The sequence below is a fragment of the Spermophilus citellus genome, assembly GCF_964194105.1.
Source record: "Spermophilus citellus genome assembly, chromosome: 2".
Classification (NCBI taxonomy): Eukaryota; Metazoa; Chordata; class Mammalia; order Rodentia; family Sciuridae; genus Spermophilus; species Spermophilus citellus.
Window position 1 is genome coordinate 67884714 of NC_138183.1, and position 13213 is coordinate 67897926.

At 39.7% G+C, this 13213-nt stretch overlaps 1 long non-coding RNA gene across 1 annotated transcript in view; it reads left to right on the forward strand.

Annotated features, from left to right (window-relative positions):
- Positions 1 to 13213, forward strand: part of LOC308632630 — a 209887-nt gene that overhangs the window by 73212 nt on the left and 123462 nt on the right. The gene's annotated exons all lie outside the window — the stretch shown is intronic.

Below are 13213 nucleotides of genomic sequence, written 5' to 3' on the forward strand. Positions count from 1 at the left end.
TAAATTGGACACTTGAAAATAGTTAATTTGATGTTATATCAATTTTTACCTCAATAAAAAAATTAAGCTTTGAGTGCCAAGAACTCAAGAGACTGAATGTACTAAGCATTGGTTCATGGAACAGGTTAGGAGCTTTATTGACATCTAATGAATAGCTCTTCATGAGGCACTCCACTTTAATTTTCTCATAGGCTTCACGTGTGTATGCATTTACTCCCTTCACAAAAGGGATCTGAATGATGAATGACTACTAACATATTAAACAACCATTGTCCATTATTCTTCTACCAGTTAAAAAGCCAAAGTGTTTTTTTTAAGGCTAAACAGCTCATCTCAGAGGCAAAAATACTGGTCAGGGGAATCAGCAGTTGTGAAAAACAGTTTCATATTTCTCCTTTAACTAACTATGTAATTGTAGGCAAAGGAGTAAACTTCACTGGGCATCAGTCAATTCTGTTGCCATAATAATTGTATAACCATGGTGTTTGAACTTTGCCACATGAATTTCCCAGGAGGTGTGGCACAATATTGAGATAACGGTCCTGATGATTCATGCCTCCCTTACATATATACCACTTTTCAAGTCATGTAGCTGTCCTTCTCATCCAAAGGCAATCTGATTTTTTTAACCCCTTAACTCTGTGCTGGCCTTGTGACTTGCTTTGACCAGTAGAATACAAGAGAGGCAATATGAGTTCCACAGGCCCAGGCCTTAACAAGCTTATGGCATCTGCTCTCACCCATCTTGGAATCCTGAGACCACTGCACTCTGAAGAAGCTCAGTATTACCTACTGCAATTAAGAGGTCACATGTTGGAGACCCGAGTCACTCCAGCCAGCCAGACTTGGGAGTGAGGCCATCTGGGACCTCTGAGTCCAAACAACCTTCAACCGAATGCAGGAACATGAACAGATACAAGCAAGACTATAGAGAAACTGCTTCGAATTTATTTCTACTTTGCGCCACTAAATTTCCTTTCCTTCTCTTTTTTTCTCTATTTTTCTTTTCCTTAAATCACTAAATTTTGCTGTGGTTAGTTGTACAACAATAATCAAAATAGAGAAAAAAGATGCATGGAAAAGTAGCAACCTATAGATCTCCAGCTAGAAGTTGACTGCTTCCTTTTCTATTGTCTCCCTTCTGCTATTAAGTTCAATGATGTTCAATCAATGATGTTTTTTATGTTGGTTACTGTATTTTTTAATTCCAAAATTTCCATTTGGTTCTTTTCTATATCATTTAGTTCTTGACTAAGAATTTCTAGTTTTCCATTGAAGTCAGCAGTGTTCATGATTGCTGGTTGGAACTATTTATAAGAGCTGCTCCAGTGTCTCTGTCAGATAATTCTAACCTCTATGCCATTGCAATGTTATCTTCAGTTGATACTTTTCCCATGGGAACTGAGATTTTCCTGATTCATTATGTGCTAAGAGATTCTGGATTGTACACTGAACATTCTGAATATTGCATTATGAAACTCTAGGTCTTATTTATAACCTATGGCAATTTTTTTTTTTCAGCAGACAGTTAGGCTGGTTAGGTTCAGACCACAAGTTTTCTCCCATAGTTATCTTTGGAGGGCTATGCTTCTTCTGTCAGATCAGTTTTCGAGATGTTGGCTGTGCTCTTTGGATCTCTCCATCTTATATATCACATAGTGGTCAGTCTGGCACCTAAGTGGAGGTCTCCAAGTTTTGGTGTGCTCATTATTGTCAGATCAAAGCATGTACAGGTTGAAAGTGAACCCAAGAATTTATACAAGAAGCTATATGTGTTGCCTTGCTAAGCTTCTTCCTTCCCAAGATCTTGATACTCTCTGCCTCCCTGTATTTTTTAGTCACTTGTTAAAAAGCTCACTGTGCTGTGTTCTTCCATGACTTTTCCTACATACTGGCCAGGCAGAGAGGAGAGAGAAAAAGCACTGGGGTATAGTCCCAGCCTTTGGAAACAACAGTGACACTGAATGGAGAGATGGGTTCTCCTGCATTGTAGCTTTGGCTCCCACAGGCTGATGCTGCCACTAATGCAGCATTGCTGTGGGGGTGGAGGAGGTGGGGAGGGAAGGAAGGCAGGAGGAGGGGAAGGGAGGGAGAAGAGGGAACAAAAAGGAGGGAGGGAAAATAGGATTTCCACACTCCAAGCATTAGGAATTCCCTTTCCCTCTTCTAGAGCCAGAACCAGGGGGCATTTCCAGGAGCTCCCTTGGTCTGTACCCTAGTGCATTTCTGGGGTGTTGAACTCAGGACAGGATTTATGGGAAAGAAAAAATAGGGTTTGGCAAGATTTCAATTAGTCTTCTTCCCCAGTCTGCATGCTACTATTTACTTTTCAGAATCATCACGTAGTTGATCCATGCATTGTGTCCAAATTTTGTAGCTATATTCAGTACAGAGTAAGAAGGACATGGGCCTCCTCTGATTTAGCCAGGACTGGACCCTTTCTACAAGTTTCTTCTAGGTACTCTGGTGGGTGAGGGCATTAGGTAAGAGAACAGGTGAGACCAGAGATAGCCATGTTTGACCAAAAGTTCTCATCTGTCATAGGTCTTGAGGTATCTGGGTCCAGGATTTGTCAGCGCAGCATGCCTGGGTGACAGCTATGAAGTAAACATTCCTAGGCAAAGAATCTGATTGTGAGAGATGGGCAGGAGAAGGGTGGAGAGGAAAGGGTTGTTTAGTTTTTCACTTTATTTGTTCTCCAAGATTGTGGGCAAGCATGCTTGTTCAATTAAGGTAGATTTTTTTCAATTAAAAAAAAAAAACATGTCAACCCTGAGCTGTTGTCTTCTTCAACTTCAGAGGGAAAGAAGTTTCCCTAAATAAAATCATCACTTCCCCTAAATAAGATTATCACTTCTGGGCAGAAGTGATGATTTTATTTAGGGAAACTTCTTTCCCTTTGCAGGAACCTAGTTTAATCTATAATCTCTATAATCTATTTTCTATTTTATCTATAATCCACTTTAAACTCTGATTATAGCTTCTAAAGATCATTAATCTCATTACTAATTTGCATAATGAAAGTCTTTCTCCTGGATTATGTTTCTTGGCTATTTTATTTCTGCATCTTTTCATCTGTAGCGGTGAAGGTATTGGACCAAATCATCTTTAACGTCACTCTCAACTCTAAAGAGTTGAGATTCTACAAAATACCCTCTTCTGCCTGCCTGAATAGGGTTTATGTGCCAAAAAGTAAAATAGGCATCCATCTGTTGGGGCTTATAAAGGTGATAATTAATCACATGGTTAATAATTAGTTATACCTCTTTCCCCCTTTGAGTTATGAACCAGTTTAGAAATTGTCATAGAGGTCAGATAGAAATCATGAGGTTAGTTTTGTTGTTGGTATTGCTGTTTGAGAATGGGACTTAGACCTATGGCCAAATAAAGCTTCCTTTTCCTTTTTCCCCTAAACTGAAGAATTTCACCCACTTGTATGCAGAACACCTGGTCTTCCAGAGGATTTCAGAGTTCACCAGGTAAGACTTTCCAATGGCTCACGCTTGAGTAGGGGCAAGCAAGCTGGCCCAGAGCCTGCACTGGGGGCTGTGATTGCTCATTTTTGTTTCAGTGTTCCCATCAGATGAGTCACCCCTACTATGGGGAAAAAAGAGGAAAGATAGATAACCACTCTTTGCCTCCATTACTGCCCTCCTCTCTTGGGAGTAACTATCCCCTTCCCTCTGAAAACTGAAGGAGCAAACTGTCTCTATTTTAGAGTCCCTGGAATCCCCTGGGATGGTTGGTCAGACTAACTTGAAATATATCACAAATCTAAAATGTTTTTATTTCTCTTTTGTTTGCTTCCATCATACCAAAGACTGTTCTAGATGCTACCTTTTCACTAAACCCTTGTATTCTTTCTCCTTGAAATCAGCCTCCTAAAAGAGCATCAGTATTGACGACCTGAGAGGGCAAGGGTTTAGAATGCTCAATACCAATGGCCACTACTTGCTAAGGAGCTTAGCACTAGCATCAAGCTATGGGGTTTCCATAATTCTTCCTCTTACCTTCATTACAACTTTGTGTGATAATTACTAATATTATCGCTTTTCTAGAGATGAGAGAATTCGGGCCTGGAAATTATTTACCTGCTGTTATATAAATAGAAATGAAAAGGCCAAGTTAAGACTCAGTCTGCCTTCAGAGTCCACACACATCACCCATGGGAAGGTAGACTAAAACTGCTAAGGGAGACTTTTGTTTCCCCAGACCTAAGGGTGAGATGAAAACATTTGGTTACTTAATACACCCCACCAACGTTATGAGGTAGCATTGCACAGCACTTATGTTCCTGAGTTCTGGAGCCAAAGAGCTGTTAAAATCCCAACTTGGCCACTTGCCATGCACCTGTGCTGGACCTTTATCCTGATTGTCTTGAGATCTTGTGCAAGTTATCTACTGTCTCTGGGCTTTGCTTTCTTTATCTGTAAGAGGATGATGATAATAGAACTAATAGTTACTTCCTAGAGTCCTTGTCAGTCCAAGATGAGACAATGCATATGAAGCATTTAGTTCATGGCCTGCAATATGAACTCGGTACACATTAGCCAGTGTTATTCTTGAAGATGATCTTGAGCAAAGTACTGTAGTTTCTACCTCGACTATAACTTTTAGTCTTCCTAATCTCATTTTTTTTTAGCTTTCCTTTTTCATGCAGTTTTAATGAAAATCCTTTCTTGGCCAGAGTACTGCTGGCTGAGAATTCCATTTGGAATCTGTCCAGGAAACTGACCCTGCTGGAACCCACCCTATCTCCCCTCCTTGGAGTTTCTGTTAATTGCCATCTGGCTATTTTTAGTTTCTTCAAGTGTGTGCTGGGTACAAGCACGGAAAGTCCATCCTGCTGAGGGAGTGGGGTTGTATGAGCTGTGGGGTTTTAATTTGGAAATGTTTTGACACTTCATTTGTCAGGGCACCAGTTGCTGGAAACTTGTGAGAATAAGCAGGAGCTGAGAGCTTATTATTTTTTCAAATCAGCATTTTCACCAAGGAGAGAATCCCCAGTTGTAACAGCTGCTCAGTGCATCCAAATGTGGGGTTGGCTTAGGCAGAAGGGATTTAGGGACTTGGAGGCTTAAAAGAAAACATAAATAACAACAAACATGCAGAGCAACCTGTTTAGACTGTCAGCTGATATGCAGATTTGCCGAGCTTGAGCTTCGGCTCTTCTGATTTTATTTGGCATGAGCTTATCATCACTTTGCCCAAAAGCCCTAAGGCCCATTTCTTATCCTGTTCTGAAATTCTCCTCTCACTTTAAAGTACCACACACCTTGAGTTAACCTGCCACACTTTTGAGGCTTGACCTTAATTGTTGACCAGAATCGGGGTTGTAGCACAGATCTGCCATATAGTCCTGTCTGCAAGTTCTTGCTTCCTTCCATTGCTTCTAACCCTCTACCTCTCATGCTGAGAATAATTCTTAACCCAGTGGTAGCAGAATCCTTGTTCAGAGCTGAGTTGGGAAATAGGGAGAGAAGGAAATGACTCATGATTCCTGTTAGCTGCTTTGCATATCCTATCTCATTTAATCCCTCTGTGTTAGGGTTCTTGGCTGCCAGCATCAGAAACCAACTCTGCTAATTTAAGAAAAAGAAAAAAAATTCCTAAAAGGATACAGGAACGTCAGATAACTATGCTTGGAGGCTACATAACCAAAATAACTTCCAAACGTATGCAGAGTTGATCACAGGAAGACAGCAGTGCAGCCAGACATAGACTCTGCAATGTGCCCAGCCTTTCACCCAATACTAGTCTGGAGTGCTGTCCTTAGAACTTCTGCTCTGCTGCTTTTTTGCCATCTGGAAGTATCCATGACCTTACCAGAGTGGGTTCTGTGCAATCTCTGCAGCTTTATACTCTGAGTTTCCCATGCAAGGTGCATCTTTTTAGCGGGGCCTGGGTCATGCCTGTGCTTTACCTGCAAGTGTGCTGGAAAAGAGCATCTGACATCTTCATTCCCCAGCAGGAGGCTTGTACTGCCTCATGATGTAGGGGTGGACCATTCTCCAAAGATGGGAAGGGAGTGCAGATACTCACTGGCATAGAGAATGGCAAATGCTCACAACACTATGCAACAAACAAAGGCAATACATATTGTTAGGTGGATATTAACGACCAGGGCCACAAAAATTTAATTAACTTGCCCTAGGATACATAATATTAAGTGGTATGAGATACGTGCAAACTCAGGTTTGTCTGTATCAAAATTGTACTGCAGGATGATTTGGACAGAGAAACCATGATTTTGACAGAGAGACCATCTACATGTTGTTAAATATATATTTTATGTATCTATGTGATTTTGGGAATGTATGTGATGGAGGGCAGGATATAATGATGAAAAACAGTCTCTGTTAGAATGCGTTTGTGTCTGTGTGCATGCATGCACACACCTGTGCGTGCATTGCCTTTTTTCCTATGACTTGGGTTTGAAAGCTATTTTAGTTTCCTAAGGCTGCCATAACAAGTTATGAGAGACTGGATAGCTTAGTACAACAGAAATCAATTGTCTCACAGTTCTGGTGACCAGAAATGCCAAACTGAGATATCTTCAGGGACATGCTGTTCTGAAACTTCCAAGTGAGGATCTTCTTTTGCCTATTCCTAGTTTCTGGTGGCTGCTGGCAATCCTTGATGTTCCTTTACTTATAAAACACATCACTTAAATCTCTACCTCCTTTGCTACCTGACTTTCTCCATGTGTGTTTCATGTCTGGGTAAATTTCTCTCTTCTCTTAGTGACCTAGTCATATTGGACAAAGGGCCCACTCTAATCTAATAGGGCAATTGTAACTTGATTATATCTGGAAGGACTCTATTTACAAGTAAAGTCATATGTTTTGAATAGACATGGATTTTTGAATAATGGACATTCTTTAATACAGTGGAGAGGCCAGGTTCACGTTCAGGTATCTATCACGAAACTTATCCCTGGGGTGAATGCTCCAGAATAGAGATAAGTAAGAGGTACAAAATAGGACTAAGTTTAAACTGATTTCTTTGGTACCTGAAGCCCACAGGAGACCCTCTGCATGGATTTTCTGATTATGAGTATGAAGTAAATAATATGTGTGCAGGGTTCTGTGCTTGAATACAATCTCTTCCTGAAAGCTTAGTGGAGGAAGATTCTAGAGTTAACAAAATAAAATGCTTTTGTTTGGTATGAAAGTGAAGTGAAGTTTTTAAGGAGAGCCTACAAGACTGAACAAGCAATGATCTCAGACTTGTTTGGGGAGTACTTGGGAAAAAGGAAGCTGAGGGCCTTAGAATACAAGGCATTAAGTAAATTTCTAGGAAATATGTCCATGCTCAAACCCTATCCCAGCTCCTTTTGATATGATGTCATGTGACCTTAATCTTTTCGCAATTATTTTTAAATCAGGATGAGCATCATTTATATGGTGGCTATAGGAGTCCAGTGAGTATGGAGAGTTTGAGCACAGCTCCAGAATGCTGTTCAAATAACTAGAGAATCAGAATCAGAAATCATCAGAGCTTCAAAATGTGATTTCCCCAGGCTGTGGCACAGGATAGACTAGGTTATGCTGCTGTACCAACCAACTCATAGATCTCAGTGGCTTAAACCAACAGAGCTTTATTTCTCACTCATATCACATGTCCATTATGAGTTGTCTAGAGGCTCTGCTTTCTGTCATGCTTCTCTAGGACCCAGGCTGAAGGAATGGCCTGCATGTGAAACATCACTAGTTCCTGTTGCAGAGAGAAACAGAGAACATGGAGAATCCTACCACATTACTCTGTTACATGGACTAACACAAGTCATATGGTGACTCCTAATTTCAAAAGGGCAAGGAATGTACCTCTCATGTACCTCTGAGAATCAGAAATGGCACAAATAACTATCACATCAAGTATCACTTTTACAAATTTATTACAATGAGACAGTTGCTGAAGCGATATTCTGAGTGTACCAGTTAGGCATGGAAAGGGACTGGGAAAGAAAAAAAGGTGTTGAAGGATTTATATCTTACTTACATGGTTTTATTGGAACTGGCATCTGCCTAGAAATTTCCTAGGGTTGAAATTCCAAATCTTACACTAAATCATAAAGAATGCCATAAAAGAGCCAATCCAGGGAAGCTACTCATTTGTTAAAGGCCAATACAGAAGACTCTGTGTAACAGTAACTTCTAAAGTGCATGACTTTGTTTTAATTTGTGACTTCCAAGATGTAAATAAGCATATAAAGAGACTAGGTCATTAAAAAGCAGTTAAATTGGACAAAACAATCAGTCAATAAATTCTTCAAAATGTTGTACTGGAACCTGTTTTTTTTTTTTTCCTGACACTGAACCAGAAATTGAGATCTGATGAATTTGAAACTTTTACCTAAATCCTTTTTTCCCCCTAATAATCCTATATTTGAGATATTGACACAGTTAATCAGCTTCATCGTGTGGTTTAGGTTTAGATTTGAGAAGATCCAGAAACCCACAATAGGAAGAATCACAGGAAAAACATGTTAATTTTCTTTAATAACTACCACTAATTTCTTAGTGTAGGGTCCTTAAGTCACAGAGCATGGGGCAAAGATTTCTGTAAGGGCACTTTTATTTCTGTGCTGGGACTGAAATTTCAATAAAGCAGGAGCGGAAAAAAAAAAAAGAAGAGTGAGGCAGGAAAAGAGGGAGAGCGATTACTGAGAGGGCTAAAGCTTTACAAAAATCTGCTTGGTTTAAGAAAAAGTTGGCTCCGATCTACATATTGTGGGGTCGGGCTCCAAATTCCTTAATAGGACACCCATAGCACAAGAGTTAATAACAAGAATCAACAAATGGGACTTAATTAAACTTAAAAGTTTTTTTCTCAACAAGAGAAACAATAAGAGAGGTAAATAGGGAGCCTACATCCTGGGAACAAATCTTTACTCCTCACACTTCAGATAGAGCCCTAATATCCAGAGTATACAAAGAACTCAAAAAATTAGACAATAAGATAACAAATAACCCAATCAACAAATGGGCCAAGGACCTGAACAGACACTTCTCAGAGGAGGATATACAATCAATCAACAAGTACATGAAAAAATGCTCACCATCTCTAGCAGTCAGAGAAATGCAAATCAAAACCACCCTAAGATACCATCTCACTCCAGTAAGATTGGCAGCCACTATGAAGTCCAACAACAACAAGTGCTGGCGAGGATGTGGAGAAAAGGGTACACTTGTACATTGCTGGTGAGACTGCAAATTGGTGCAGCCAATTTGGAAAGCAGTTTGGAGATTCCTGGGAAAGATGGGAATGGAACCACCATTTGACCCTGCTATTGCCCTTCTCGGACTATTCCCTGAAGACCTTAAAAGAGCATGCTACAGGGATACTGCCACATCGATGTTCATAGCAGCACAATTCACAATAGCTAGACTGTGGAACCAACCCAGATGCCCTTCAATAGATGAATGGATAAAAAAAATGTGGCATCTATACACAATGGAGTACTATGCAGCAATAAAAAATGACAAAATCATAGAATTTGCAGGGAAATGGATGGCACTAGAGCAGATTATGCTTAGTGAAGCTAGCCAATCCCTAAAAAACAAATACCAAATGTCTTCTTTGATATAATGAGAGCAACTATGAACAGAGCAGGGAGGAAGAGTAGGAAGAAAAGATTAACATTAAACAGAGACATGAGATGGGAGGGAAAGGGAGAGAAAAGGGAAATTGCATGGAAATGAAGGGAGACCCTCATTGCTATACAAAATTACATATAAGACGTTGTGAGGGGAATAGGAAAATAAACAAGGAGAGAAATGAATTACAGTAGATGGGGTAGAGAGAGAAGATGGGAGGGGAGGGGAGGGGGGATAGTAGGGGATAGGAAAGGTAGCAGAATACAACAATTACTAATAGGGCCTTATGTAAAATTGTGGATGAGTAACCGACGTGATTCTGCAATCTGCATTTGGGGTAAAATTGGGGGTTCATAACCCACTTGAATCTAATGTATGAAATATGATATGTCAAGAGCTTTGTAATGTTGTGAACAACCAATAAAAAAAATAAAAAAGAGGACATTTTCAAAAGTCCTTCTCAAATAGTTCATCCAGAGGGAGAAAAGAGGAACAATTGATCCTTTTTATTTATCCAATTTATCCAATTTATTTGCTGCCACCTCCCATTGGTTAAAGCATGCCACTTAGCTTCCTTGTCCTTCAAGGGTGCCCCTACATCAGTGCAATGTGTTTGCTACAGTGCTTGCTCCTGACTAGCAAGGAAACTAGCTGGTAAGAAGTATGTGGCATAGATGAGGTGTGCTCTGTTGCTGTGCCCAGGAACAATATGTGGGACTAGGAGAAGCCATTGCAACAGGTTCTTCAGGTAGTAGTGGCTGTAGTGACAATAGCAGCAACAACATTAGCAATGAAACAAGATTTAGGATTTGCAAATCAATGCAAGCAATTTCTAGGACTCCTCTGGCCAGACAGCAAGGCATGTGCTTCATTCTGGTGTGATGCAAAAACAGAATGTATTATAACCAGCTACACAAAACAGCAACCTAGGAGTCAGTCTGGACTTTATCTTCTCCTTTCCAGTATTCAAGTCCTTTAGATTCTATTAAAGTCTTTAGATTCTTGGCATTTTTCAATCCTTCCACTTCTTTCTGTCTTACAGCTAATTCTTAGTTCTCATTCTTAGCATCTTTTCTGGAATTGCAAAAGTTTTCCAACTACTTTTCCTGATGGAACAAGTTGAGATCACTTTGAATTCATGAAGGAGAAAATCCCATCTTAAATTGGCTTAAACAGTCTAAAGTACTGTAACTTCATGGCGTTTTAATCCAATTACTCTGAGCATCATATCCAAATTTAACCAAACTCAGGAAGTAAGTTATTTAAAAGGGATGAAATATTTCCCAGCAGACTTTCCATCAGATCTCATTAGCACATTACAATCACCTATGTCTAAACCTATCATTGGGAATAGGGAGGAATGAAATCACCTAATTATTGCCCTCGATTAAAGTATCCCCTCCTTACAACTGAGGATGGAGGAGGGTAAATACTTAGTGAAACTGAAGTCCTTAATGGAAGGAAGGAAGAGAGGGGACTGATGTTGATTAGGAACTGCCAATGTCTGCTATCTGTGATCTTGTGGTAATCCATTCCATGCCACTCATGGTATTACTGAAATGCAACTTTGAAATAATTCTTCTGTTAAAATACTTTGATAATCCTTCTTTGCATAAGGATCAAAATGTTTATCCACAAGAGTCTGTGATCATGCATCTGCCAATGTCTCTGGGTTTTCACCCTTGCGATGTTCATGGCTCAACCATGCCTCTGCTTCTTCCTCCAGTACTCACATCATGCTCCTGAGGCAAAAATGGGACTGACTGTATCAGCCTTTGTTTGTACTTCCAAAATCTCCTGCCTCCCTGTCCATTCAAGTTGCTCAACATGGACTCACTTCAATTTTTGTTCCCCAGGTCACCTTGGTAAACTCTTCCCAGACCCCTTGGTATAGGAGACATCCCTTCTTCATACTCACACCGTGCCCTTTGTATAATTCTGTCATCACCATGGTAACTCATCATTGTACTCTTTCTTATATGTCTCTATCTACATGGCTCTTTCCTTCTACCAAACAGTCAAGCTCTACTCATCTTTACATTTCCAGCCTCTAGAAGTGCTTGTCACAAAACAGAAATAATAAATGTCTGATGAACGCATCAGTGCTTAGGATTTAGAGCTTAGCAATTGTGTCAGAATCTGTTAGTAGCACCTGTATAGGGGCTAAACATGAGCTAAAAGTGGTCAACTTCATATATTCCTTTATCATAGAAGAAAACACTTGTAGAACTGGTAAAGTGGTGGATACAATTTAGCTGTCCCCTGCCAGAGGACCAGGCAGAATAAAACACAGGTGCTTATAAGCATTAATGATGCTTTATTAACACAGGCCACCCTCTAGGTAAAAGGAATTTCCACTGCACAACAAAAGTGAGTTCTGTCTTATGAGAAATGATTGCTGAAGAATTCTCCTGCAAACCTCTAATTATTTGAACAAAACTGAAGTCCTAGCTGCAAAGAACATAAGTGGATGTCATAAATGATCGCAGGATGGTTGAAATGCTTAGTAGGAGATATGATGGGTTGCAAAAGACTGCAGTTTTCTTGTTCTGTTACTGTCTAGAAACTGCTCAGTTAACCTGGCAGCCTATAATTTGGATGCTGAAAGTGTTGGGTCAGTTCATGGAGGTAGGCAGTCCATGGTGGCTAATAGTGATGGTAAAGTATGTGCAAGAGCACAGGTGAGGTCTAACTTTGGGCTCTCTAACAGGGGTGGCTACAGATAGAATTGAATGGTCTCTGGAAGGAGAGGTGGTTTTGGAAGTGTACAGAGGGTAGGTCACAGTATTTAGGAATATAGTATATACAACAATGGTCATTGGCATATTGCAATTCAGAGCAGCCATTGATATGTGCCAGCATGTAAAGAAATAATAAATAATAACTAGAATCCCATGAAGTGTTAACTATGGGATAACCAGAACTTCAGTATTTGAAAACAATTACTAATAGCTGGGATGGAAAATAAGGCAATAACATCATGTTCTGAACAATACAAAGAATAACAGAATTGAAGTGAAAGGGGTGGTAAGATCATAGGGTCAGAATTAGATAATTTAAAAAATCTTATATCTGCCATTTATTAAGTGCCTGACTACAACTTCCTCTGATTCTCAGCCTCTTTATCTACAATATGGGAAAACAGCAGTACCCATATTATAGATTGTCATCCCACGTAAATAAGGCAGTGCCTACCAGAAAAGCATAGGATAGGATAAGTATACAATAACTGGTAGACATTTACCTTATTTTTACTCTTTTTCATGGTAGTTTGGTTCAAGTTTTCATAAGGGCTTGAATATTCCATATTCATTTTAAGCTACTAAATAAAAAATACACTTGAACCTACTTGGAGCTGTATCAGCTGTGTCCCAACATTTTGCAGGATCCCTTCCTCACTACCCCAGGAAACCATAAGAGTATGTGATAATTAAAATCATCTGAACAAGCAAAATGATGACCCTTTCTTTTTAAAGTTTTATTTGCCAACAAATTCACAGAATATTTGGCACTATCATGCAGATCAACTGTTGACTATTCCCTATGGGTCCTGCTTGGAATTTCAAACCATTTTCTGGTGCTGCCTCATATTAGTTAGAAAAAAAAATAGCTAT